At 44.6% G+C, this 23,689-nt stretch overlaps 1 non-coding gene across 1 annotated transcript; it reads left to right on the top strand.

The window, feature by feature from the left end:
- The first annotated feature begins 876 nt into the window (after positions 1–876).
- On the top strand, positions 877–951 carry Trnat-ugu (transfer RNA threonine (anticodon UGU)). The gene has a single exon. It is a non-coding gene; the product is annotated as a tRNA-Thr (tRNA).
- The last annotated feature ends 22,738 nt before the right edge of the window (positions 952–23,689 follow it).

Below are 23,689 nucleotides of genomic sequence, written 5' to 3'. Positions count from 1 at the left end.
GAGACAACTGGCATGGGCCTCGATTGGCCGCCATATTCTTCGGATCTGGACACATTCGACTTCTTTTTGTGGGACTATACTGAAGACGAGGTGTACGGCAGTAAGCCCAAAACTATTGCTGAGCACAAAACAGCCATTCAGGAGGTCATCGACAGCACCGATGTTTCGACACTTCAGCGGGTCACCGCAGAATTTCGCTGTCCACCTGCGCCACATCATCGCCAATGATGGCAGGCATATCGAACATGTCATAGCCTAAATCAGAATATCTGTAGCGACGTTTACATGTCTAATAAAGCGTGTGCACGCCGTAGTTTGTAACTAATTTACTTCTTTTTCATATACGAGGGTCACTCCAAAAGAAATGCACACTATTTTTTGTAAAAATACAGTTTTCAATCTGTATATGTGAAAATTTTACAGTGTGTAGATAAATCCTTCCCGCTTCTTTCCAAACATAGTTCAACCTGTCCCATGAGTGGCGGCTTCACAGCATGTCTTCAAGATGGCTGCTACACTTGACGCCGGCCGGTGTGGCCGAGCGGTTCTAGGCGCTTCAGTCTGGAATCGCGCGAACGCTACGGTCGCAGCTTCGAATCCTGCGTCGGGCATGGACGTGTGTAATGTCCTTAGGTTAGTTAGGTTTAAGTAATGCTAAGTTCTAGGGGACCGATGACCTCAGATGTTAAGTCCCATAGTTCAAAATGGTTCTAATGGCTCTGAGCACTATGCGACTTGGTAGATTAATCTGCCACGAGTAATATGATGGGCAAACATCTATTAGGCGCACTACGAATGTAGTGTGGACATGTTGGGAATGTGGATCTCACGGGGAGCATGCAAGGGATAAGTCCCTGCAGACGCACTATCCTCTGTGCCCGCGGTGGCTCAGATGGATAGAGCGTCTGCCATGTAAGCAGGAGATCCCGGGTTCGAGTCCCGGTCGGGGCACACATTTTCAACATGTCCCCAGTGAAGTACATCAACGCCTGTTTGCAGCTAGGGTGTCTATTTAATTATCATTTCATTTCTAGCAAAGCTGCATGGTCATCCTCTGTAACTATTCTTTCGGGAACAGATACTACCGTTATATATAATTAAAATATGGCTTCCCGGCCATTGACCTTCTTGTACGAACGCACACACTATGCCCGAACTCGTACGGGACTTGGTAGATTAATCTGCCACGAGTAATGAGTATGATGGGCAAACATCTATTAGGCGCACTACGAATGTAGTGGTGTGGACATGTTGGGAATGTGGATCTCAGCCGGCCGAAGTGGCCGTGCGGTTAAAGGCGCTGCAGTCTGGAACCGCAAGACCGCTACGGTCGCAGGTTCGAATCCTGCCTCGGGCATGGATGTTTGTGATGTCCTTAGGTTAGTTAGGTTTAACTAGTTCTAAGTTCTAGGGGACTAATAACCTCAGCAGTTGAGTCCCATAGTGCTCAGAGCCATTTGAGCCATTTTGTGGATCTCACGGGGAGCGTGCAAGGGATAAGTCCCTGCAGACGCACTATCCTCTGTGCCCGCAGTAGCTCAGATGGATAGAGCGTCTGCCATGTAAGCAGGAAATCCCGGTTTCGAGTCCCGGTCGGGGCACACATTTTCAACATGTCCCCAGTGAAGTACATCAACGCCTGTTTGCAGCTAGGGTGTCCATTTAATTATCATTTCATTTCTAGCAAAGCTGCATGGTCATCCTCTGTAACTATTCTTTCGGGAACAGATACTACCGTTATATATAATTAAAATATGGCTTCCCGGCCATTGACCTTCTTGTACGAACGCACACACTATGCCCGAACTCGTACGGGACTTGGTAGATTAATCTGCCACGAGTAATGAGTATGATGGGCAAACATCTATTAGGCGCACTACGAATGTAGTGGTGTGGACATGTTGGGAATGTGGATCTCAGCCGGCCGAAGTGGCCGTGCGGTTAAAGGCGCTGCAGTCTGGAACCGCAAGACCGCTACGGTCGCAGGTTCGAATCCTGCCTCGGGCATGGATGTTTGTGATGTCCTTAGGTTAGTTAGGTTTAACTAGTTCTAAGTTCTAGGGGACTAATAACCTCAGCAGTTGAGTCCCATAGTGCTCAGAGCCATTTGAGCCATTTTGTGGATCTCACGGGGAGCGTGCAAGGGATAAGTCCCTGCAGACGCACTATCCTCTGTGCCCGCAGTAGCTCAGATGGATAGAGCGTCTGCCATGTAAGCAGGAAATCCCGGTTTCGAGTCCCGGTCGGGGCACACATTTTCAACATGTCCCCAGTGAAGTACATCAACGCCTGTTTGCAGCTAGGGTGTCCATTTAATTATCATTTCATTTCTAGCAAAGCTGCATGGTCATCCTCTGTAACTATTCTTTCGGGAACAGATACTACCGTCATATATAATTAAAATATGGCTTCCTGGCCATTGACCTTCTTGTGCGAACGCACACGCTATGCCCGAACTCGTACGGGACTTGGTAGATTAATCTGCCACGAGTAATGAGTATGATGGGCAAACATTAGGCGCACTACGAATGTAGTGGTGTGGACATGTTGGGAATGTGGAACTCACGGGGAGCGTGCAAGGGATAAGTCCCTGCAGACGCACTATCCTCTGTGCCCGTGGTGGCTCAGATCGATAGAGCGTCTGCCATGTAAGCAGGAAATCCCGGTTTCGAGTCCCGGTCGGGGCACACATTTTCAACATGTCCCCAGTGAAGTACATCAACGCCTGTTTGCAGCTAGGGTGTCCATTTAATTATCATATCATGTCATAGAATTCCTGTGCTGTGAAAACGAGACAGTGGGAAACACCCACAAGAGGATCAATAAGGTATATGGAGACGCTACTGTCGATCGGAGTACAGTTAGTCGGTGGGCAAGCAGGATACGTGATGAAAGCGGGCACGGCAATATTGAGGATAGTCCTCGCAGCGGCAGGCCTCGTACTGCACACAATCGAGACAATGTACAGAGTGTTAACGAATTGGTGGCTGCTGACAGACGCATCGCAGTGAACGAACTGTCACGCTAAGTTGGGATAGGGAAAGCAAGTGTTTGCAGAATACTGAAAGTGTTGGCGTTAAAAAAGGTTTGTGGCAGGTGGGTTCCCAGGATGTTGAAGTGGCTCACAATGAAACAATAAAAACGGTATGCAGCGAACTTTTGGAGCAGTACGAGAATGGTGGAAATGAATTTCTTGGGAGAATTGTGACAGGTAATGAAACATGGCTACATGGCTACACCAGAGACGAAGAGGCAATCAATGGAGTGGCATCATGCAAAAACACCCAAGAAAAAAAAATTCAAAACCACACCTTCTGCTGGAAAAGTTGGATCACAAAACTTGGATGGAGAACTCTGAAACACACACCTTACAGTCCTGACCTGGCTCCGTGTGAGTATCATCTCTTTGGGAAACTGAAAGACTCTCTTCGTGGAACAAGGTTTGAAGATGATGACTCCCTTGTGCACGCTGCCGAACCGAGGCTCCAACAGGTTGGTAAAGAATTTTACCGTGCGGGTATACAGGCGCTGGTTCCAAGATGGCGTAAGGCAGTTGAGAGGGATGGAAATTATGTGGAGAAATGAAAATAATGTTCCTAGAGGATGTATCTACACACTGTAAAACTTTCAAACATGTAGAATAAAAGATGGATTTTTTTAAAAAAAATAGTGTGATTTTCTTTTGGAGCGACCCTCGTAGTTCAATAAGTGTCGCCCTGTGAGTAGCGATTAGCACTCGGCGCAGTGCCGGCACGGCATTGGCCCGTGTTGTGCAGTGTAGCCGCTGCGGCGGTGTGAACGCGGGGCTGGACGCACCTGCTGCTGTGGCGGAATTCCTGCGGACGGGCCGCACCGCGCCCCGCCCCGCCGGCCATAAACTTTGCTCGTTAGAGTTGTGACTTACGGAGGCAGCGGAACCACCACTGTAAGCGCAGGCAGCCGCCGCAACTCCACTGTTGCGGCCGCAGCCGGCAGAGCATCGGCAGCGGCCGGAAAAGCACTCTCGCGAGTTGGCCTGCCGACTTCATAACACCGGAAAACGGGAAATGTTGCGCGAGCACCGGGCTCACGAACAGAACTATTACTGACCTGCCGTGGCTCCAGTGGGAACCATTGAAACGTGTCTCGTTCCACTCGTTCACATCACGCTGTCCTGTGTTACCGAAAGAGGTACGTATGTTGACTCAGTGGTATCCATCGTATGCTGAGGTTCTCTGGTTTGCCGTGGCCAATCGGAAGGCTTGTTGTGAGAATTTGTACTGAGCCCGAGGTGGCATGGGCTCCGAGTTACTAATGAGTGGCTTCAGGTTGTCTACATCTGCTTCTGCTCTTCCTTCTGCTTCGTAAGACGGTCACATATTGGATTAAGCAACACATTGCGTATGTAGCCGACAGAATACCTGAAGGAAGAGTTTGTTTTCAGATGTCGTGGTTAGCCCCGATAAGACTTTCCCGTTACTCGATATTCACATTGAAAATAAACGTCATTAGTTTCTACGTGAAAAGGTCTGAGACGCACGTCCATGTCAATTAGAATATCCGTACATATGATTGCCGTCTGTTATTGTACTTGTGGTTAAATCCCTCTCATTTAGGCCGGCCGGATTGGCCGAGCGGTTCTAGGCGCTTCAAAAAAATGGTTCAAATGGCTCTGAGCACTATGGGACTTAACTTCTGAGGTCATCAGTCCCCTAGAACTTAGAACTACTTAAACCTAACTAACCTAAGGACATCACACACATCCATGCCCGAGGCAGGATTCGAACCTGCGACAGTAGCGGTCGCTCGGCTCCAGACTGCAGCGCCTAGAACCGCTCGGCCACCCCGGCCGGCTCTAGGCGCTTCAGGCTGGAACCAGGCGACCGCTACGGTTATGCACCAAGGACTATAGATGACAAGGAATAACGGCAGCAGCGGAGATGCGTACGTGCAATTAGACGCGCACCTGTCGAGCAATTGACCGCACAGCCGAACCAAGGGATAACAAAAATATGTCCTCGACGATGCTTCAGTGAACGTTGCTGTGTCTGAGCTGACACTGCAAGGTCTGGCTCACTCGCTAATGCTGACAGGTGCTCATCGGCGACGCCAGTTGCAAATTTGAACCCCAGTATCGCAACTGGACGTACACTAAGGGGCGACGCCTTTTTAGATGAATTACTTTTATGTCGCATCCAACAAAAAGTAAATGTCATTCAACAATCGGAAGGATCTACGTCGGAGGAAGGAGTCTTACGGTCTGGGACTTGTTTTCTGGCCAGTCCCTGCGTGATCTCGTCGCTCTGGAAGCTAGAATGGCCGGCCGTTGTGGCCGAGGGTTCCTAGGCGCTTCAATCTGGAATCGCGCGACTGCTACGGTCGCAGGTTCGGACCCTGCCTCGGACATGGATATGTGAGATGTCCTTAGGTTAGTTAGGTTTAAGTAGTTCTAAGGGGACTGATGACCTCAGATGTTAGGTCCCATAGTGCTCAGAGCCATTGAAGGTAGAGTGAATGAACACAAGTATGCAGCTATCCCTGAGGGACAATGACCACCCCCGTTACATGGGATTTCTACGATGGCAACTACCAGGAGGACAATGCAGAGTGCCACACAGCTCTCAGCGTACGTGTGTAATTCCAAGAGCCCCAGGATCAGCTTACCTCCACTGACCACCAAACTCTCCGGATTTAAATTCAATCGAGAGTTTGTCGCACCATCTAGATCGGGCTGTTCACGCCATGGATCCTCAACCTAGGATGCTAGAGCAGCCGTCCACGGTGCTGGAGTCCACATGCTTGTTGGTTCCTTCCAGAATCTTACCAACTCTTTTCTTGCATATTTCGCAGCGATCCGCGCTGCAAAAGCTGGTTATTCAAGTTTCCAACGCGAAGTGCCGTTTTTGTGTCTAACCAGCGTAATAGATGTACACACCTGATTCCAGGTACTACACGGAGGGCAGCAAGGACTTGTGGAATCCATACCTTGCAGAATGGCTGTTGTGTTGCATTAGTCCAACAAGCAGTAAGGATGTGTTGTGTACATAGTTCTGGGTAGTCAGCGCGTACACAACTTTCCCACTAGAGCGCGCCCCACTAAGCACAACAGCGCAGGCGCAGCGCTTGTCTGTCTCTGCACTACGAGATGGCGCTGCCTTGGACCAAATTCTGCTTCCGCCGATCCACGTATTAATATGTAACGCAGTCAATGAGATTGCTGATAACGTAGAACCTTTTCTCCTTGCGGATCACACTCGCGCAGTGATACCTGAACGCGCGAGGTATTATAACGAGTGTACACACCTCCGATTAGTCAGTCTGCAATTGCCTGCACCAGTCTGTACCAGCCTGCATTTGTCTGTACCATCTATAGTCGTTTCAGTCTGCACCTAAGAAGATTATCATATTCCTGTACATAGCCATGAAGATAAATGTATAGACACTTTGTCAAGTATCAGAGAAATGTGAGAATAAGATTAACGTACCAAGACCAAAGGAACTTCAGATTGTCAATTGTAAACAGCATCCAGAATCAAGTTACGTAATGTCTACGCTTTCTATTATTTTAATAAATGTGTGTGAAAATTAATCAAGTTCTGTTTAAAGTTGGTCACCGTCTATCTGCTACTCTAAGCGTGCAAGTGGCATTTCTATCGTCTGACCTAACGGCAGAGAAAAAATGGTTCAAATGGCTCTGAGCACTATGGGACTCAACTGCTGTGGTCATAAGTCCCCTAGAACTTAGAACTACTTAAACCTAACTAACCTAAGGACAGCACACAACACCCAGCCATCAGAAGGCAGAGAAAATCCATGACCCCGCCGGGAATCGAACCCGGGAACCCGGGCGTGGGAAGCGAGAACGCTACCGCACGACCACGAGACCTAACGGCAGAAATCAAACACGCCACGATAAGACCACGAGACATATTGCTGACACTCGCCTACTTCGTTAGAGCGACAAGTCAAATAATCTGATGATGTGTGTACCGAAGGTCCTACAGTACGCACACCACAGGATGTGTTCAATTTTTTGGCTCAGCGGTGTACTAACTGTTCTGTGTTGATGTACGATTGCTGTTGTGTTCCGTGTAATTTTGTTACTCTTGTCAGCAGTTTACATATCAAAGGTTTCCTGGTAATAACCAAATTTCGGAACTGTACTGGCGAATTTCAATGAACGCTACTCCTTTTCAAAGCTGAGAGAATGTGAATACCTGTCAGACTTCACATTTCGTAAACCGGAATAGAACTAGCGGATGGACGTAAAAAATAAAACGAATAGAGACGCCATATTTCACGCGATGAACTGTTCCCTTTCAGAAATATACTTTTGCCAGCGCGCGCGCACCCGCGCTTGGTACATTCAGCCTATCCATAATGGAGAAACGCGGACGTAGAGAACGCCTGAATTCCGAATTAGAATTAATTAGCTGATGAATAAAACACGGCCCGCGCGAGAAGAATTACAGGGAAAAAGTTAATTGAAAGCGCAAACGGGGGGGAAGCAGCAACTTTTTTGCAAGTAATGAGTGCTCGCCTGAATAGCCAGCCTGTTATAATGGAGCCGCACTTCTGGGCGCGCCTGTAATCTCGGTGAGTAACCATTCAGGGCGACCACAGGCCCCAATTCTCGCTTTTCGATAACGCCGCAACGCTGGCGCCTCCCCAGTTTTAATGAGCACTTCCGATAATCGTTTCCCGGGCGAGACAATTACTTTTAATGCCGCGGGCCTGGTTTGCAGCGTTTCCTGTAGACTGTGTTAATCTGGCAGGAGGAGGTTGGGAACTCTTCGGTGTCCCAGCTCTTTATTTCCGAACGCCTAGGGAAAGAGGGTGTCTGTTGGGTATAATGGCATTATTACGGGTGTTGCGGTAACAATAGCGTCTTGTTGACACAGCAGCTATATCCTGAGAATATTTCCGTCTACACTGCTTAATACATGCTTTTATTTAAAAAGGCTTTTCGGGTAATTCTATCAGAGCAACACCAATTCGTGAAAGGACGTTCAGTGTCAGTAGCACTGAAACTTGAACATTAACCTCGATCATAGCTCTAGGTAAAGCTCCGACTATTGGCTCTGCCCCAGAGTTCAATACTAACTGGCAGGCGATTCATCCTCTGCCAGTGACGCTATTCGGGTGCGATACGGATGGAAGAATAGGAAAGAAAATTCAGGCTCTGTTTATGAAACCGGGATGACACAGGCAACAAAAGTGTCCCCACATATAGTTGAGGATGCAATGTAGTTACATATGTGAATTTCAAGATTACAGAGGCAAAACTTAGCAGACACAGCATTTGTCGTGCCACAAAAAGTTTAACTCGGTAGTAATTCGTTACGCCACTTTTCTCCCAGCAGTGCTCCCTGGTGGCTGTATTTCGAAACACGGCCATTCTGTCGCAGTTATCGCGGAGAAATCGCTGTTGTATTTCGTTCCATTTCAGTCTGTTTTCACTTCATTACCGAAAAAAGATCAAAACCGTAGTCGGCAGGTTTACTTTCGGAGCTTAAGGAACTACAAGAGCAACAACCTATGTGCAATTTTCTGTAGCAGTGAGTGTGTGTGTGTTTTTATATGTGTGTGTGTGTGTGTGTGTGTGTGTGTAAGTGTTGGAGGGGGGCGGGGGGGGGGGTTCGTGCGAACGGTCACCATTTGATATTTGTAAACCAATATTGTATGCCTTTCTCACTATCTTCAAACATTTTTGGATGAATAAATAATTGAACTTAGTGTGGTGTCACCGCCAGACACCACACTTGCTAGGTGGTAGCCTTTAAATCGGTCGCAGTCCGTTAGTATACGTCGGACCCGCGTGTCGCCACTGTCAGTGATTGCAGACCGAGCGCCGCCACACGGCTAGGGAGACTCCCTAGCACTCGCCCCAGCTGTACAGCCGACTTTGCTAGGGATGGTTCACTGTCTACATACGCTCTCATTTGCAGAGACGACAGTTTAGCATAGCCTTCAGCTACGTTATTTGCTGCGACCTAGCAAGGCGCCATATTCAGTTACTATGAATGTATTCTGAACGGATAATATTGTGAATCATGTACCGTCAAGAGCGACGTTAATCATTAATGGATTAAAGTGAAGTATCAAACTAATTACGCCCGCTTTCTGAATTCCAATTCCTTGTCATGTTCCAGGCCTCACGTCAGTATAGTCCTTCCCTCCTCACGCCAGCCTGCGTGAGCTAAAACGCCTGCATTTCGGCCTCCCCTAGTAACACGGTGTTGGCTCTTCTGCCAAGACAACACTTAGTATGTAACCAAAAAAGCGAGTCGTATAAACCTCGTGAATTTTTACTTACCATTGTATAAATTATGGATTATATGCACTAAATAGCCGGCGAGTGTGATGCGGCAGCCGTTACACTAAAAATTAGTTATTTTAAATGTCTATATCAATTAACAATGAACACAATAAAATTTTAAAATCCTGGAAGAGTGTCATGTGCGCAGATGATGTTCACATGGCAGCTGTTGGTTACCTTGCCTCAGCAGGCATCATTTTCGTCTTAGAGTTTCATTTCTTTTGTAAATACGTTTGTGGACCCTGATTTATCCCTGCGCGAAGTCTATTTTCGTATCTAACATTTAGATTTCGTCGTCTAAGCTCTACTTCCATAACCTAAACTATAAATTAGTAACTGCCCATCTTTTTTCAATTGACCCCACGTAGCTCAGGTGCCACTACAGAAACCCACAAGCTGTGGCGTCACAATTTTTGTGTGTGAACCCAGCTTGGCGCGGGCTGCCGAGATTTACTGTGAACAATGTTAATTCGTTGAACAGACGACCGTGGAAACATCGGAATACCCGATGCCGATTACCGACAGAATACTATTCATTTTTTAGGTTCACGTAACAATAGCTAGTAATCAGCATGAAAAAAAAAACAGCTGTGACAAATGGAAGATTGACGTGGAATAGCTGAGGATGTGTATACTGCATCATTAGAGCTCATAACAATCTAGAAACGTAATAACAGATACGTAATAACTTCAATAATCGGTCACACTATCACTCACACACATTAAAATATTATTCATCGACTAATCAACATAACTACTCACATATACAGTGTAATGTAGTAACTGAACTGAATAATTAACTGTAACTACGGAAACAGTACGTTCGCAATGAAACTTTTGAGTGCCTAAATTATTTTTAATGGATGGTTGCGAAAATAATTAATTAAAGAAATTACTTTTTTACACTATATTTACTCCTTTTGTTTCAAAATGTGAAAGGAAACTATCAATGAGAAACTGCTCTTTACAACTAAATATCACTTAGCTGGATTGTTGCTGTAGCGTCACTGTTCAGTAACGATAAATAATTTCCATATCCTTTCGTCGTTCCTTTTGCTGCCATGTTAAGTTAATTATTACACGTCGGCAGATCTCTTCTTGCAGTATCTCAGTACAAAGTGACATTATAAACATTCCTCCATTCGTATTTCATCCATCATAACAGAACGCCCACAAATGCACACAGAGAACACACGCCATATCAGAAACGAACAGACTCCCACAGAGTATTACGTTCGAAGTCGTTACGACAAAGAATGTCTCTGTGCAATTCTCTTACAAGGACAACAAACGTTTTAAATACTTTCTTGTAACACGCGTGCTACTTTTCAGTCAAATATAACTTCTGAAATAATTTATTACACAAGTAATATTATCCACAAACAATGAAGTTCTAAGACAGAAATGACATTATTTATGCAAACAGTTCCTTACACTGCCAACAGATGGTGTTACTAGTGACAGTCTCAGAACAGTGGTGCATACTTCGAAATATTCCACGTCATATTATGATTTGAAATTAACAAACTCACAATTGAAGATTATGCTGTGCCTTCACATTTCGCAAATGAGTGATTTATGTTGCTGTCTAGACGTGTATTTAAATGGTGGATAGCTATCATTTTGGCTTTAGGAAAGGGAAAGCTACGAGGGAGGTTTTTCTGACGTGGCGTTTGATAAAGGAAGCAAGACCTAAGAAAATCTATCGGTCTGGCAAAAGAGTTGGCAGTCTAAAGTGGTGCGAGATGTTCGAAATGATGTGTTAGTTATAACGAAAGGCGTGTTACAGGACGTACCAGAACAAAGAAGGAACGATAAGAACTGCCTACCAAGAACGAAGTCCTCGTATTAAAAAGTGCGTGAGACAGGGATGTATCCCTTCGCCCGTGCCGTTCAATCCATAAATCGAAGAAGCAATGACGGAAATAAAAGGAAGGTTCACGAGCGGGATTACATCTCAGGGGGAAAATATGTGGTAACATTCACTGGTGACATTGCTGTCGACGAAAGTGTAGAAGAATTACTGAATCAGGTCAAAGGAATGAGCAGGCTAACGAGTTCAGAATATGGGCTGGGGCTAAACCGGAGACAGACGAAGCTAATGAGAAGTAGGAGAAAGAATATTAGTGTAAAACATAAAAAGTATATTGTTACCAAGAAGGAAGTGAATTGGAGTAGTTCTGATGTCTTGGAAGCGAAACATCAGAGGATGCAGCAGAGTCAGCATAAAAAGCCAAGTTGCACAGGTGAAGGGGGCATTCCTAGTGAAAAGAAATCTACTACTATCAAATAGTGGCCTTACTTTAAGGAAGAAATTAGTGAGGATATGCGTTTGGAGAATCAAGTGGGATAGAAGTGGATAACGGACTGTGAGAAAACCGGAAAAGAAGGTAATTGAGGCGTTTCAGATGTGAGGCAATAGACTGATTGATAAGGAAAAAAATTAGGAGTTTCACCGTAGAATCGGCGACAGGAACAACATATGTATAATACTGACAAGAGGAAGGAACAAGGTGACATTTTCCACATGTCCCGTTGGTTTCTTTTACAGTTTGCACAGTCAACAAAGTGAATAATGTGTGTGTGTGTGGGGGGGGGGGGGGGGTAGGTTACTATCCTGTCTTATTCCATTCGCAACTACTTCCCTACAGCTGAAGTATCGTTTGCGTAAAAGCTTTAGACAGTCTTCTCTCCATGTATTTTATCCTTCAGAATTTCAAAGAAAGTATTTCATTCAACACTGTCAATACCTTTTTCGTATTCTACAAATCCTACAAATGTTGGTCTGTCTTTCTTGAACTTACTTCCTGAGGTAAGTCAGTATTCCACCATTTCTGCAAAAGCAAAATCAAGTCAGCCCCAAGTCGATTTTCTTCAGTCGTTGCATTCCACAGACAATTCGAATTAATATTTTGCAATACCTGTCATCATTTGCGCTCTGTCAACGAAATGGATAGTGTTCCCTATCCATACATATTATAAAAATGGATTTATGTACAAATGTACGTGTAGTGTTAGCAGTTAGCCAACACTACGCACACTACTTGGTTGAGGAGGCCGAATGCACGCGTTAAACTCACGCAGGCTAGCGTGAGGTCTGAAACAGGATACGTAATGAAAGCTATAAAGAAAAGTACGTAGCTGCTGGAATACTTAACTTTAATCCATCATTGTTGTACATCGCTCTTGACGATACAAGTGAGACTCTGTAGATCATGCAATGTAATACTAATGGCGCCTTGCTAGGTCGTAGCCATTGACTTAGCTGAAGGCTATTCTAACTATCTGCTCTGCAAATGAGCGAAGCTTCGTCAGTGTGCATCGCTAGCTAAGTCGTCCATACAACTGGGGCGAGTGCTAGTCCGTCTCTCGAGACCTGCCGTGTGGTGGCGCTCGGTCTGCGATCACTGACAGTGGCGACACGCGGGTCCGACATGTACTAATGGACCGCGGCCGATTTAAAGCTACCACTTAGCAAGTGTGGTGTCTAGCGGTGACACCACAGTACGTATCTATGTATGTATCTTCCATATCTCCTCGTTAAGCGCTGGACCAATTTCAACCTTAATGCCTCGAAACAGTAGCTGTGGGGTAAGAACCACCCACCTGTCACAGGGGTGGGTGGGCTGTGAAAAAGCAGCGTGACCCATGACACACGAATACCCTTCATTTAGTCACCCAGTATTTGAAAATGAGAACACTTAGTGACTTGTAACAAACTTTACACATAATTTCAAACCTTTAGGAAACGTTTTCTCACCCAGAATCCCCACGAAATGATGAAAGAAAAAAGTTTGTCGCTTACTACATTTTTGCTGTTCATGCATTAAAACTGTCACGTGAAGCATGAACTTTTAATTTAATACTTCGTTGCTGCACACCGTATTCACATATGCCACTGAATGTACCTAGAAAAATATCTGATTTTACGACACATAGTTCAGGAGATTTACTTCGTAAACAGTGAGATGCGTGGAAAACTACCGCATCATGCATGAGTTTTTAAATTATTGCCTTGTTGCTAGTAACTCTATTCACAAAGTATTTCGCAGACAGTGCCCACGTATACACAATGTGATCAAAAATACCTAGACACCCCCAAAAACATATGTTTTTCATACTAGGTGCATTGTGCTGCCATCTACTGCGAGGTATTCCATATTACCGACCGCAGTAGTGATTAGACATCGTAAAACAGCAGAATGGGGCGCTCCACCGAACTCACGGAATTCAGAGAGGTCAGGTGATTGGGTTCACTTGTGTCATACGTCTGTACGCGAGATTTCCACACTCCTAAATATCCCAAGGTCCACTGTTTCAGATGTGATAGTGAAGTGAAAACGTGAAGAGACACGTACAGCACATAAGCGTACTGGCCGAACTCGTCTGTTGACGGACAGAGACCGCCGACAGTGGAAGAGTGTCGTAATGGGTAATAGGCAGACATCTATCCACACCATTGCACAGAAATTCCAAACTGCATCAGGATCCACTGCAAGTACTATGACAGTTAGGCGGCATGTGAGAAAACTTGGATTTCATGGTCGAGCGGCTGCTCATAAGCCGCACATCACGCCGTTAAATGCCAAACGACGCCTAGCTTGGTGTAAGGAGCGTAAACATTGGACGATTGAACAGTGGAAAAACTGTGTGCGGAGTGACGAATAAGGTACGCAATGTGGCGATCCGGCGGCAGGCTGTGGGTATGGCGAATGCCCGGTGAACGTCATCTACCAGAGTGTGTAGTGCCAACAGTAAAATTCGGAGGCGGTGGTGTTATGGTGTGGTCGTGTTTTTGCTCATGGGGGGGGGGGGGGGGCTAGCAGCCCTTGTTGTTATGTGTGGCACTAACACAGCGGAGGCCTGCCTACTTTGATGTTTTAAGCACCTTTTTGCTTCCAACTTTTGGAGAGCAATACGGAGATGGCGATTGCATCTTTCAACACGGTCGAGCCGGACGAAGTGGCCGAGCGGTTCTAGGCGCTTCAGTCTGGAACCGCGCGACCGCTACGGTCGCAGGTTCGAGTCCTGGCTCGGGCATGGATGTGTGTGATGTCCTTAGGTTTAAGTAGTTCTAAGTCTAGGGGACTGATGACCTCAAATGTTGAGTCCCACAGTGCTCAGAGCCATTTGAACCAACACGGTCGAGCACCTGTTCACAATGCACGCCTGTGGAGGAGTGGTTACACGACAATAACATCCCTGTAATGGACTGATCTGCACAGAGTCCTCACCAGAGTCCTATAGAACACCGTTGGGATGTTTTGGAACGCCGAAGTACGTGAGGAATGGGCTGCCATTCCCCAAGAAACCTACCATCACCAGATCGAACGTATGTGTGCGAGAGTGGAAGCTGTCATCAAGGCTAAGGGTGGGCCAACACCATGCTGAATTCCAGCATTACCGATGGAGGGCGCCACGAACTTGTAAGCTGTTTTCATCCAGGTGTTCGGATACTTTTGATCACACAGTGCAGTTCAGGAGCTGCTACGTCAAACACTGAGCTGCGTGAAAATGAAACTGCAGGGCAAACATCGCTACACATACAGGCGAAATGTGTGTACAAACATGTTTGAAAAATGTTAAATAAATGTGGAATATATTTGACATGTGTATACTCAGCAAAATCCTTGGGTAAGAAGCTCATACTTAAGACCTCGGACGATTTAAACCAAATTTGGTATACACATTACTTATGCAAAAAATTACTGTAGGGACGTGGAGCACCAGCCTGAAATTGGGGTGAAGGTGATGACAGGACGAGAGAAGGATTAAGAGGAGATGGACAGAGAGGCGGAAGGAGGAGAGGGGGAAGGAGTACAGTGAGGGGGGAGAGGAAAATGGACTGAGAGAGGGGAGGGGAAAATGGATGGAGAGAGGGGAGAAAGAAAGAAGAGGAGACGGTCAAAGACAGGGGGAGGAAGAGATAGGTAGACAGGAAGGAGGAGATGGACATCGGTAGAGCAAGAAATGGACAGAGAGAGTGGAAGAGAAGGAGATGGGCAGAGAGATGTGAAATGAGGCAGAGAGGAAATAGAGGGGGAGGAGATAATGGACAAAGGGAGGAGGAGGAGGAATTTGAATTAGAGAGGGATGAGGAGATGGACAGAAATGTTAGAAGCGGGTGGAAAGAGACGGTAGGTGCAGATGGACAGTAGAAGACAGAAATAGAGTGGAAAGGGGGTGTGGAAGTTGTGGACAGAGAGAGGGGGTGTAGGTGTTGGGGGGATGAAGGAGACGAGGCGAGTCTGTGGTTGAAATCTATGGGGATGTCGACAGACGGTCCATGGTATGCCAAAGATGGTACGCGGTTAGAGCGTCGTCATCGTGGATGAAGGAGACTGGAAGTGGTTGTCGACTACATTGAACAGATGTATTGTATGTCATCATTGTAACTTCCGATGCACAGTGACCATTCGAACAGGCAGTTTCGCGTTTAGCTCTCACCAAAACAAGTGGCCAGGTTGGAAATGGCTGTAGAGCTTTGTTAAGAAAGTGTTGGTCTTAGACGTGTGACGGGATACTGAGAAAGCCGTTGAACTAAAGAATTTTGGGAAAGGTTCTTCAACAAACTAGCGCATTCATTTTCATAACCTCTAACCGGATAACACTTTGCGGTATCGGGAGGTTACATATCTTGTGTACTGATAAAAGTACCTTGTAGATGTTGAAGCCAGGCAGTGGTGGTCCGTTTAATTTTGAGAACTGACCCCAGGGTTAGGTAACTGTAAAATATTATTCGTACATAGTTGTAAATTGGTTCACTGAGAGACATGTGTCAAGTAGTAATAAAGGAAACCTATCTTATCTGACTAATTTTCCTCTAATTATGATCTATACGCTTTAAGTCTTTTTGCAATTTTAAAAGGTCGAATTTGTTTGTACACAAGATGTTAACAGACATTGTGAATAAACATTAATCCCTTTACATTGATAGAGAAAAGCTCCATATTTGTATCAGTGGAAAACTGTCAAAGGGTCTTGAGCTCACTTGTTGATTTTTAGAAGCTTCGCTTAAGTATCTTTATGAAATTCTTATTCGATCTATGATTATTAAATATCTTAGTAGAGCAAAGTGTGACTGTTCAGCTAACGTTGTTTTGTCTGTTGGGCAACTGATTCTCAAAATGGTTCAAATGGCTCTGAGCACTATGGGACTTAACATCTATGGTCATCAGTCCCCTAGAACTTAGAACTACTTAAACCTAACTAACCTAAGGACATCACACACATCCATGCCCGAGGCAGGATTCGAACCTGCGACCGTAGCGGTCACGCGGTTCCAGACTGAAGCGCCAGAACCGCACGGCCACACCGGCCGGCTAACTGATTCTCAAACAGTGATAAAGTTTCTTTTGGCTTTCGGTATACCACTACTCCTCTTCCCACAAATCCGTATATCTCCAGCCTGTTCAATCAACCTGTGAAGCACCAGTTACCCATGCTGCAGTGGAACTGTATTCACAGGAAACTCGAAACACGTACCTGGCGCAGGGCGACATGTGTAACATACTTTCTGATATCCCCTCGCATAAGTAACGGACTGTAGCAGAAAGCCGAAATATTCACTAAAGTCGATCATAAATGTGAACATTAGTTACAGGATGTCTTATAATACCACGTGCGACGAGATATATGAACAGACAGGATTGTAGTACAACACACGGGAGAGGAAGGGAAATATGTAATTGGAAACTCCTAAATCAACTTGATATTTCTGTACACAACATCTTCGGAAAATCTCTGATGGGCTAACTCAGCCGGTTTCACCTGAACCTACTTTTATTGCTCAGGTGAGGAACGCTGTACTGGTTTATTAAACGTTTTGTTTATTGCTCGGATCACTGACTTAATGTAAGGCTGTTCCTTCTGATGCCAAACTGGATTTTACTGCTTAACAGTTGACATTAACTACGAACGACATATTATGCTTTCGGAAATAAATTAAATGTAGATTTAATTTCACATGCAAGATTTCCATCTTTCCTTCGGCACCATCTAGAAACGAATTTACGAATATTATCTCGCCAATTTGTCAAAGCAATAAATCATTTTTCCGCTTCCGTAATTAGTGTGATAACATAGTGGGAGCGACAGCATCAGTCAATTGTTTCTCAAGCGCTGTAGGTCACCGCACGACTGGAACACTGCAATAAATTATGTCTCATGTGCTCTAGAATTAATATGATAACCTCTGTGCCCTTCAGTTGAGATAGTGAATCGAGTGTTATACAACGACCTTGTAACACCATTAAATCTTTTACGAATTCGGGAAACCATGATAATTTATATTTACTTCTAGGGGATACACATGTTCCTCCAGAAAGTCGAATGATGTGAAAGGGAAAACATTTTCCTTTTTTTTTTTAATTTTATGATATTCAAAAATGGTTTAATGAATATGAAAGGCCAGTGAAAGCTTAGGAATGATAGAAATACAAGCACATTCCATGCACACGCGCTTAATGCTTTGGGTGCCGGGCCCTTATTTTGTACTGCGTTCGATGTTGGACAGAATGGGCACCCGTAGTATTACGGACAGAACACCTTAGAGACGACAGCCACGCTCGTAATTTTACTGACACAGCACGCCTCACTATTAAGTTGCATCAGTACTGGCGCCTCATTCTATCCATCATAGCTGATGTCTCTCCCGCAATGCGTGATTTCGGGTACCAGAAAGTCACAATGGAGGCAGGTAGTGTAATGCATCCCACTGGGTTTGGTATTAGGTCCTATACACATTTCGTTGTATATCAAAGGTGTGTCATTAACTTTGTACTGTTGCAGATACAACATGTACCCTAATAATCACCATTTGTGGCTACAGATGACGATTACTGAACTGTTGTTGTTGTTGTTGTGGTCTACAGTCCTGAGACTGGTTTGATGCAGCTCTCCATCCTACTCTATCCTGTGCAAGCTTCTTCATCTCCCAGTACCTACTGCAACCTACATCCTTCTGAATCTGCTTAGTGTATTCATCTCTTGGTCTCCCTCTACGATTTTTACCCTCCACGCTGCCCTCCAATGCTAAATTTGTGATCCCTTGATGCCTCAAAACATGTCCTACCAACCGATCCCTTCTTCTAGTCAAGTTGTGCCACAAACTTCTCTTCTCCCCAATCCTATTCAATACCTCCTCATTAGTTACGTGATCTACCCACCTTATCTTCAGCATTCTTCTGTAGCACCACATTTCGAAAGCTTCTATTCTCTTCTTGTCCAAACTGGTTATCGTCCATGTTTCACTTCCATACATGGCTACACTCCATACAAATACTTTCAGAAACGACTTCCTGAAACTTAAATCTATACTAGATGTTAACAAATTTCTCTTCTTCAGAAACGATTTCCTTGCCATTGCCAGTCTACATTTTATATCCTCTCTACTTCGACCATCATCAGTTATTTTACTCCATAAATAGCAAAACTCCTGTACTACTTTAAGTGTCTCATTTCCTAATCTAATCCCCTCAGCATCACTCGATTTAATTTGACTACATTCCATTATCCTCGTTTTGCTTTTGTTGATGTTCATCTGATATCCTCCTTTCAAGACACTGTCCATTCCGTTCAACTGCTCTTCCAAGTCCTTTGCTGTCTCTGACAGAATTACAATGTAATCGGCGAACCTCAAAGTTTTCACTTCTTCTCCATGAATTTTAATTCCTACTCCGAATTTTTCTTTTGTTTCCTTCACTGCTTGCTCAATATACAGATTGAATAACATCGGGGAGAGGCTTCAACCCTGTCTCGCTCCCTTCCCAACCACTGCTTCCCTTTCATGCCCCTCGACTCTTATAACTGCCATCTGGTTTCTGTACAAATTGTAAATAGCCTTTCGCTCCGTGTATTTTACCCCTGCCACCTTCAGAATTTGAAAGAGAGTATTCCAGTTAACGTTGTCAAAAGCTTTCTCTAAGTCTACAAGTGCTAGAAACGTAGGTTTGCCTTTTCTTAATCTTTCTTCTAAGATAAGTCGTAAGGTTAGTATTGCCTCACGTGTTCCAACATTTCTACGGAATCCAAACTGATCTTCCTCGAGGTCCGCTTCTACCAGTCTTTCCATTCGTCTGTAAAGAATTCGCGTTAGTATTTTGCAGCTGTGACTTATTAAACTGATAGTTCGGTAATTTTCACATCTGTCAACACCTGCTTTCTTTGGGATTGGAATTATTATATTCTTCTTGAAGTCTGTGGGTATTTCGCCTGTCTCATACATCTTGCTCACCAGATGGTAGAGTTTTGTCATGACTGGCTCTCCCAAGGCCATCGGAAGTTCTAATGGAATGTTGTCTACTCCCGGGGCCTTGTTTCGACTCAGGTCTTTCAGTGCTCTGTCAAACTCTTCACGCAGTATCTTATCTCCCATTTCATCTTCATCTACATCCTCTTCCATTTCCATAATATTGTCCTCAAGTACATCGCCCTTGTATAAACTCTCTATATAGTCCTTCCATCTTTCTGCCTTCCCTTCTTTGCTTAGAACTGGGTTACCATCTGAGCTCTTGATATTCATACAAGTGGTTCTCTTCTCTCTAAAGGTCTCTTTAATTTTCCTGTAGGCAGTACCTATCTTACCCCTAGTGAGATAAGCCTCTACATCCTTACATTTGTCCTCTAGCCATCCCTGCTTAGCCATTTTGGACTTCCTGTCGATCTCATTTTTGAGACGTTTGTATTCCTTTTTGCCTGCTTCATTTACTGCATTTTTATATTTTCTCCTTTCATCATTTAAATTCAGTATTTCTTCTGTTACCCAAGGATTTCTATTAGCCCTCGTCTTTTTACGTACTTGATCCTCTGCTGCCTTCACTACTTCATCCCTCAGAGCTACCCATTCTTCTTCTACTGTATTACTTTCCCCCATTCCTGTCAATTGTTCCCTTATGCTCTCCCTGAAACTCTCTACAACTTCTGGTTCTTTCAATTTATCCAGGTCCCATCTCCTTAAATTCCCACCTTTTTGCAGTTTCTTCAGTTTCAATCTGCAGTTCATAACCAATATATTGTGGTCAGAATCCACATCTGCCCCTGGAAATGTCTTACAATTTAAAACCTGGTTCCTAAATCTCTGTCTTACCATTATATAATCTATCTGATACCTTTTAGTATCTCCAGGATTCTTCCAGGTATACAACTTCTTTTATGATTCTTGAACCAAGTGTTAGCTATGATGAAGTTATGCGCTTTGCAAAATTCTACAAGGCGGCTTCCTCTTTCATTTCTTCCCCCCAATCCATATTCACCTACTATGTTTCCTTCTCTCCCTTTTCCTACTGACGAATTCCACTCACCCATGACTATTAAATTTTCGTCTCCCTTCACTACCTGAATAATTTCTTTTATCTCGTCATACATTTCATCAGTTTCTTCATCATCTGCAGAGCTAGTTGGCATATAAACTTGTACTACTATGGGCTTTGTGTCTATCTTGGCCACAATAATGCGTTCACTATGCTGTTTGTAGTAGCTAACCCGCACTCCTATTTTTTTATTCATTATTAAGCCTACTCCTGCATTACCCCTATTTGATTTTGTATTTATAACCCTGTAATCACCTGACCAAAAGTCTTGTTCCTCCTGCCACCGAACTTCACTAATTCCCACTATATCTAACTTTAACCTATCCATTTCCCTTTTTTAATTTTCTAACCTACCTGCCCGATTAAGGGATCTTGCATTCCACGCTCCGATCCGTAGAATGCCAGTTTTCTTTCTCCTGATAACGACGTCCTCTTGAGTAGTCCCCGCCCGGAGATCCGAGTGGGGGACTATTTTACCTCCGGAATATTTACCCAAGAGGACGCCATCATCATTTAATCATACAGTAAATCTGCATGTCCTCGGGAAAAATTACGGCTGTAGTTTCCCCTTGCTTTCAGCCGTTCGCAGTACCAGCACAGCAAGGCCGTTTTGGTTAATGTTACAAGGCCAGATCAGTCAATCATCCAGACTGTTGCCCCTGCAACTACTGAAAAGGCTGCTGCCCCTCTTCAGGAACCACATGTTTGTCTGGCCTCTCAACAGATACCCTCCGTTGTGGTTGCACCTACGGTACGGCCATGTATCGCTGAGGCACGCAAGCCTCCCCACCAACGGCAAGGTCCATGGTTCATGGGGGAAGATTATTGAACTATATGAAACAAAACGCAAATTTATTAGAAGCTACATAGTGTGCACATACTTTATTCAACATGTCAACGTCAGGTTATGACATGTTCGATATGCCTGCCGTCAATGGCGATGATGTGACGCAGACGAACAGCGAAATTCTACATGACCCGATGAAGTGTCGGAACATTGATGTTGTCGACGACCTCCTGAATGGCTGTTCTCAGTTCAACAATGATTTTCAGGTTATTGCTGTACACCCTGTCTTTAACATAGCCGCAAAAAACGGAGTCGCATGTGCCCTCTGGGTACCCCAGAGCCAGAATGCGGTCCCCAAAGTGCTCCTCCAGGACATCAAACACTCTCCTCCTTCGATGGGGTCGAGCTCCGTCTTGCATGAAACATATCTTCTCGAAATCTCGATACTCAAAGACTGGAAAGTGGAATAGGTCAAACCAGTATTCATGAGAGGTAGTAGGAGTAATCCACTGAATTACAGGCCCTTATCATTAACGTCGATATGGAGCAGGGTTTTGGAAACTATATTGTGTTGGAAGATCATGAATCACCTCGAAGAAAACAGTCTATTGACACACAGTCAACATGAGTTTAGAAAACATCGTTGTTGTGAAACACAGCTAGCTCTTTATTCGTGTGAAGTGTTGAGTGCTATTGACAAGGGATTTCAGATCGATTCCGTATTTCTGGATTTCCGGAATGCTTTTTGCACTGTACCACACAAGAGGCTTGTAGTGAAATTGCGTGCTTATGAATATATCGTCTCAGTTATGTAAATGGATTTGTGATTTCCTGTCAGAGAGGTCACAGTTCATAGTAACTGTCTGAAAGTCATCGATTAAAACAGAAGTTATTTCTGGCGTTCCCCAAGGTAGTGTTATAGGCCCTTTGCTGTTCCTTACCTATATAAACGATTTGGGAGGCAATCTGAGCAGCCGTCGTAGGCTGTTTGCAGATGACGCTGTTGTTATCGACTAATAAAGTCACCAGAAAATCAAAATAAAATGCAAAACGATTTAGAAAAAATATCTGATTGGTACGAAAATTGGCAGTTGACCCTAAATAAAGAAAAGTGTGAAGTCATCTACGTGAGTCCTGAAAGGAATCCGTTAAACTTTGGTTACATGATAAATCAGGCCAATCTAAAGGCCGAAAATTCAACTAAATATCTAGGAATTACCATTACGAACAACTTAAATCGGAAGGAACACACAAAATGTTGTGGGGAAGGCTAACCAAAGACTGCGTTTTATTGGCAGAACACTTAGAAAATGTAACAGATCTACTAAGGAAACTGCCTACACTACCCTTGTCCGTCCTCTTTTAGAATACTGCTGCGCCGTGTGGGATACTTACCATATAGAATTGACGGAGTACATCAAAATAGTTCAAAGAAAGGCAGCTCGTTTTGTATTATCGCGAAGTAGGGGAGAGAGTGTCACAGAGATGATACAGCATTTCCGCTGGACATCATTAAAATAAAGGCGTTTTCGTTGCGTCGGAATCTTGTCACGAAACTCCAATTACCAAAATATTTCGTTGACACCGACCTACATAGGGAGAAACTACCACCATGATAAAATAAGAGAAATCAGAGCTCGTACGGAAAGATATAGCTGTTCGTTCTTTCCGCCCGCTGTACGAGATTGGAATAATAGAGAATTGGGAAGGTGGTTCGATAAACCCTCTGCCAGGCACTTAAATGTGATTTGCAGAATATCCATGTAGATGTAGATGCTGCAAAATGACCTTCGATGGCCGTCCATCGCTTTAATAGCCGTTTGAGGGCAATACATAATGTTATTTACAAAGTTGGTCAGAGACTAGCAAAAGTGCCAGGTTTGTCCAGGTATGTATTTATTTCAATTTTCTATCAGTCCAACACACTCTTCCTCCTCTCTCTGTCCACCTCCGCCAACTCTTAATTTTCTGCCCATCGCTTCCTTCCCCGCCCCTCCCTCTCTTTATTCATCTCCTTCTGCCCCTCTCTCTGCCCATCTCCACCTCCTCTCTCCTCCTACACTGTCTCCCCGATTATCTCCTCTCCTTTACTTTTTGTGTCCACCTACACCTCTCCTCTCTATTTCCTCCTCCGTCTCTGTTCATCTCTTCCTTCCTTAACTCTCTGCCCATCTCTTCATTCTCCTGTCTCTGTCCATCTCCTCTTTCCTTTCTCTGTCCATCTCCTCCTCACACGTCTCTCTGTCCCTGTCCTCTATCTCATTAACTCCCCCCCCCCCCCCTCATCTCTATCCA

This window comes from Schistocerca nitens, chromosome 10, assembly GCF_023898315.1.
Source record: "Schistocerca nitens isolate TAMUIC-IGC-003100 chromosome 10, iqSchNite1.1, whole genome shotgun sequence".
NCBI lineage: Eukaryota > Metazoa > Arthropoda > Insecta > Orthoptera > Acrididae > Schistocerca > Schistocerca nitens.
The sequence above is the reverse complement of the archived record's forward strand: the minus strand, read 5'-3'. Positions and strand labels throughout refer to the sequence as shown.